Consider the following 6,628-nt stretch of genomic DNA (forward strand, 5'->3'; position numbering starts at 1 on the left):
CAGTCAACGGTCAATAATTTTTTAATTCAAAAACTTTTTTATAGGCGCACGCGAGGAAACAAAAGCTAGCAGGCAACATGTAAAAGCAGCTAGCCGTCAAATGGCCACGGCATCCGGCCGCTAGGCCAGCATCCAGTGTAACTCTAATCGTGTGAGCTGCCAACGCGCCACCGCCTGCTAAATGAGTGGAGCACTGTAATGAAAGGATAAGATAAGAGTCTTCCGAAGACGGCAACATGCTGGCACTCGGAGACAGAAATCAAGGTTGCACGCTGGCGCAAAAATACTACTACTAGCACTCGCAGTTTATAGACAGAAGAATAACGACGCTCAACTATACGTACTTGATGAGTGTTGTTCAGCACTTGACTTGGGAAGGCACATGCGCGAACTTTCCAAGTTCTAATGATACCTCTCATGCGCCGGCCATCTGTTAAAAATTTCAGCACCAGCGTGCTCTAGCTTTGGGCATCGGCACTGATATTCCCCCATGCATGTGCACACGACTTGTTTAGTCGCGCCTCGACCATTAGCACCACTATGCGTGCATAGATTCGGTTGTCTCTCTGATTACTTTGTGCTCCTGAGCTAAGCCAAAGCGTACTGTCCTAATGTGCTCGATATGCCTCTAGTTTAACCAGACCCATAGAAAAGAACTAGGGAGCAAGATTCGGCGAGATCTTGCATGGTGCTACTAGTCCACCGGCTCAAAGCTTTTGAGGCTCAGATTATCTTAATGGGAGGGGCCATGTGCAATTACCACGATTGGATACTATCTCCAACCAGTGGAGCACTGTGATGAAAGGATAAGTGCTCGACCAGAAGTGAACGATCAAGAGGTGAGCTTATGCTTTCTGCTGCCACATGACTAGTGATGCCATTGCTATTTTTTGTCCGAACCATGCAAGAGAACTGCATGCGATCATCACAGAAGAAATAAAGAATACAAAATCTCAGATTAAAAAGCTCAAAAGAAAAGAACGACCTCACCACACCTACACAGGGAAAGAAGGAAACTGCCAAAACACAAGCCACAAACCTTGTCGAACAGAGAGATACAAGGCACAAAGCACCAGCCTTGAAACATTCGAAGGTGTGCGAAAGATTGCATTAGGCTGGTCATAGTGGGGAGTAACTTAAACTAGTGTCATGTATATGACACTTGTTACTACCTTCATAGTGCAAAGAAACACACAAGTAGTATCATAGATGATTGCATTTATTACATTATAGACTCATTTTGCTTTGGTTTGCGTTATGTTACAGTAACATATTATGTTACTCCAAACACTTCTCTCCTCATTAACTATATGCTATATAAGCAAATTTGTCTTGAAATGCGCTATGTTACTTGTTAAATTACTCTCATTATGACCAGCCTTAACCAGTGATGGCTAACTGAAGGTAGCATACCTTCAATTAACAGAAAGAAGAGAACCGTACAAACGACAACTGAAAGTAGCATACCCTCAAACATCCTGCCATTACGTTCTTGCTGAAAGGAGCATGCGACCAAGATAATAGCGAAGGTTAACTTCCTCTTGCTGAAAGGAGCATGCCATTGCTAATTTGCTAGTGACGCTGCATAATTATCAAGCAGCAACTTCGATGTCCATTACTATGTGCTAAAAAAGACTTTCAGCACACTTTATATATAAAGCCATACGGCTGAACTAATACAAGGTATGAGAAAAACCTCTTACAAAGCGTACATAAAAAAAACAAGAGACCAGGAGGACTCATACCCCACCAAGAAACAAGCCGCAGCTACTCACTAAAAGACAAACTGTGCTTCCTCCAAGCCCTGGTCCGAACTAATCAGTCCATTTGAGCCATGTCTTTAAGTTTTGTTTGTGCAGCAAGTAAGCCTACTGCCATTCCTTAGACAGATCATTGGAAGAATCCACTACAAAATCAGATTGCCCTCAACGTAGACGCTGCATACTCAAAGGAAGATCATACATGAGCTTGTGGAGCAGTACTACGGGATAGCTACGTAACTTTCATTGGTGCGGCAACGGTAAAACTCCAGCATGTGGCTGATGTGCTATCGGCTGAAGTTGCAGCACTAGCAGAAGGTTTGAAACTTGCACTCTCTGTGGGATGCACCTCGGCCAGGGTTCAGTCCGATTGTTTGGTGCTGATTGAAGCAATGCAGCAGAACGATGGACATTCTATGGAAGCAGCGCCAATTCTAGATGATTGTCGGTTACTTCTTTTTTATTTCGGGAAGGTCGTCTTAGAGCGTTGTAATCGTGATGCTAACTCAGCTGCTCGTGTGCTAGCGCAGAACAGTCGTGTTGATCCACCGAATGTGTGGTTGGACTCACCTCCGAATGTTATTCATGAACTTTTAGCAGAAAATGCAAATGTTGTTTAAATTTTAATAAAACTACCCATGATGGCCTTTGCTCAGAAAAACTATGCTTCCTCCAAAGACTAATGGACATCAATGCAACACACACACACGCACGCACGCACGCACGCACGCATGCACGCACACACCAAGTTGAAGTTGTCATTGGAGAGGCCCCCTTGCCCTCTTGCTCCGGACAGTGGAGCACCAATCCTGCCAGGAGACAATGAGGACCCAGAGCGATGTCAATGATGTCACGTGTAAGAGATAGGACCGCCGGGTTCGCCCCATGCCAGAGACAAAGGCTGGCTCATTAGCGCTCCTGTTGTTCGGGTCGCTGTGTGCTTCGCTTTGATAGATTTTCTTTGTTTCTTTTCTTTTCTTAAGTTTTTTCTTTGGTTTTGTTGTTTTCACTGCTTTTCTTTGGTTTTTATTCATTAAAATTTTCCCTTGTTTCCTTAGGTTTTTCTTTCTTTCTTTCGTCATTATACTTTGGTTTCCTTTGTTTATTTCTTACTTCCTCCGTCTCATAATGTAAGATGTTTTTTGATACTACTGTAGTGTTAAAAAACATCTTATATTATGGGACGGAGGAAGTAGTTTTCTTTGTTCTATTTTGTCTTATTTGCTTTTCTTTGTCTATTTTATCGGTTTCTACTTTCCAACACATGTCTTCTTTTTCTCTGTACACAATTTACATTTTTAGCACATACGTCAACATTTTTTTGATACACGTTGAATATTTCTAAAATATATGATGTATATTTAGAAAATCCAGTTTTGAACACATTTTTTATTACGTGTTACATTTACCAAATACATGTTGTACATTTTCTGATGGCAACAAATATTATTTGAATTACGGGAACATATTGTTGCAATTTAAAAACAATTTTTATTTTTTCATGGACAATTTTTTGTGACACAAATATTTTTCTAAATGCCGTGTACATTTTTATTGAAAAGAAACATTTTTTTCACCTATGGGAACGATTTTTTTAGATTGTATTAACATGTTCTAAATTGTCCCGAAGATTTTTATTGAATCCCAGGAGGTTTTCTTGAAATGTCACTTCATTGTTTTAATGATACGAAATATTTTTTTTACATTATGTAAACTTACTTTTACATTGTATACACATTTTTTCTTAAAATGTTACTAACATATTTTTAACTCATAAATATTCTTTTAAATGCAGCATACATTGTTTTGGATGTACGGAACATTTCTGAATTACGCAAAAAAAACTGTCATGTATACTTTTGTACACATGATTAACATTTTTTACTTTTCTCTTTTGTTTGTATATTATGTTCTATACATGTTTATGATTTTCAAACAATTTTTCAAAATTTTATGTAATATTTAAAATATTTCAAAATATAAACAATAGAAAAAAAATAAGGCAAAAAATGAAAACAGGGAAATGAATAAAAAATATATGAAAAAACATGGATACCATCAGCGTGTCGTCAGCATGCCACGAGGACATGGGTACTATGACGACCCGGCAACTGGTCCCTGTAAGCGACCCGGTGTCGGAATCGCTGCGGGCGACACATAGTTGAAGCTTTGGGGAAGCTCCTAATCGGGAGGGGCAGCTCGACTGGGCCGCTCCCATTTATTCATCTGCTCGTTTACCAGGTTCACTGTGTTGCACGAGAGCTCCTATTGGACGCTCTTTGCGTCAAATTGGTGGCCAGACGCACAGGGGCAGCTCGACTGGGCCGCTCCCATGAAGCTTCAATGCGGAACGAAGAATCTGGCAAAAAGGTAGGCGCTACGAGGATTCGAACTTCTGACCAAGTGCTTGCGACCGCGCACACGTCTCCAACCCAGTAGACTAGTACAATTGATTAAAGAGCAGCGCAAAGATGAAAGAACTAAACCTGACTTGTGCACTGTAGCAAACAGGAACCAATTAAAAAACTAAACCTGACTTGTGCACTGTAACTAAACCTGATTTTTTAAAAGTATACTTTCTTTGAATATGTCTCTCTCAAAAATGCGCACATTTTCTGAATTCATGAAAAAAATTAGAGAAACAAACATTTTTAGAATATGTGAACAAAAAAATTGAAAAGTCAGCAATTATTTTTGTGATAACGTGAACCATTTTTTGAATTTGTGAACAAATTATGAAATTCCGAACAAATTTGAAATTGTGTGAGCAAATTTAGAAATTCCAAAAAAAATTGTAACCACGAACATTTTTTGAATTTGTTAACAAATTATGACATTCCAAAAAAATTTGAAACTGTGAACATTTTTTGAAATTGTGAACAAAAAATTGAAAAATGGAACATTTCGTGATATTCTGAACAAAAATTCAAACACCGAACATTTTTTGAATTGGTGAACAAAAAAATAAAAATGGAATATTTCATGAAACTATGAACAAAAGTTTAAAACCACAAACATTTTTTGAAATTCTTGAACATTTCTAAAATTTCTATGCGAATTTTGAAAGCGTTAACATTTTTTGAAAATGCGAATAATTTTTGAAAAACACGAAGCATTTTTAAACTTTTTTGAACAAATGTGAAATTCCAAAACCTTTTTGAAAATTTGAACAAATTTGAAAACACGAATTTTCTTTGAAAATCACAAGCAAATTTTAAAAAATTGGAACAAATGTGAAATTCCAAATGCTTTTGAAAATTTGAAAATGCGATCATTTTTTGAAAATCACGAACAAATTTTGAAACACCGAACACATTTTGAAACACAAACAAATTTTGTACATTTTTTGAAAAGAACGAAATGTTTATTGAAACCTGAACAAAAAAATCGATCATTTTTTATAAAAAGCCGAATAAATTATTGAATATATTGAACTTTTTTTTGAAATTGCGATATTTCTAAAACAAAAATAAAAGAAAGAAAGAAACAGGAAAACGAAAACGAAAAAACTTGAAAGAAAGAAACAGATAATAGCCTACCTTTGCATGTATAACACAGTAGTGTTGTTAAGCACGAATGGCTAGATACGCATCTCCAGGAGTGGGATGTTTGAGGTTCGATTCCTCTCTCTCTGCATTTTTGAGCGATCCTTCTGTAGGAAGCATCCGACATGGGCCGGCCCACGAATGGTCGATGGGTGTGCGACAGGTCGACATTTTGCCGCAAAATACGGCGAATAGGATTTTCCGTGTTGCACGACGGCTCATTTGAAAAAGAAGTAGCATGGACTGAAAACATGTCTGCATTATTTCTAAAATGTCCGTGAAGTGAAAAAAAATTGGGCACGATTTCAAAAAATGTTCGCGGATTGAAAAATATGTTATCATTTTTAAAAAAAATTATTGAATGAATAAAGTTATACCTGATTTTGAGAAAATCTATGTGATTTCTAAAAATTCATGCAAAAGTAGTATTTGGATTCAAAAAATGTTCGTGAATGGAATCAATGTTCCTGATTTTTAGAAAATCCTTTTGTTTCAAAAATTGATAACGAACTGAAAAACTTGTTCGTGAATTTTGAAAAATGTTCACCCACTCGAAAAATATTTGTGAATTGAGAAAGTTGTTCCGGAATTGAAAAAATGTTCACGATATTTATAAAATTCGTGAATTGGATATATTTCAGATTTCAAAATTTTCCGTGAATTTTAAAATTGTTCGCAAACTCAAATAGTGTTCATGAATTTCAAGAAAATATTGGCGCACTCATAAGATGATTGTGAGTTAAAATATGTTCACTATTTAGGAAAATATTGTTGAATTGAACTTAACGCTCATGATTTAAAAAAAGTGCATGGATTCAATATATGTTCATGAATTAAATAATTGTTTGCAAATTCCAAAAATGTCCGTGAACTGAAAACATGTTTGCAAATTGAAAATATGTCTGCATTATTTTTAAAATATAGCGATTTGATTTTTTTATCAAATTCAAGAAATGTTCATGAATATGAAAAAATGTTTGTGATTTCGTACAATGTGCATGATTATTTTTTATAAAATTCGTGATTGAAAAATGTTTGCAAATTGAAATTGTATTAACGAATTCAGAAGATATTCATGAACTCCTAAAGTAGTAGCAAATTGAAAATGTTTTACTGAATTCAAGAAGTGTCACGAATTCAACGAATGTTAATGAATTCAAAATTATTTCTGAATTTAGATAATATGGGGCGCATTGGCAAAGCAAAGCAAAATGATGAGAAAAATCAGAGAAACGCTCTTGTATTATGGGATGAAGGGAATAGTTCATAAGAAACATAGGTGGAATAAAAAATGATTTTGGAAAGGTTCTAGAACCTTCCCGA

The sequence above is a fragment of the Triticum aestivum genome, chromosome 2A, assembly GCF_018294505.1.
Source record: "Triticum aestivum cultivar Chinese Spring chromosome 2A, IWGSC CS RefSeq v2.1, whole genome shotgun sequence".
Taxonomy (NCBI): Eukaryota; Viridiplantae; Streptophyta; class Magnoliopsida; order Poales; family Poaceae; genus Triticum; species Triticum aestivum.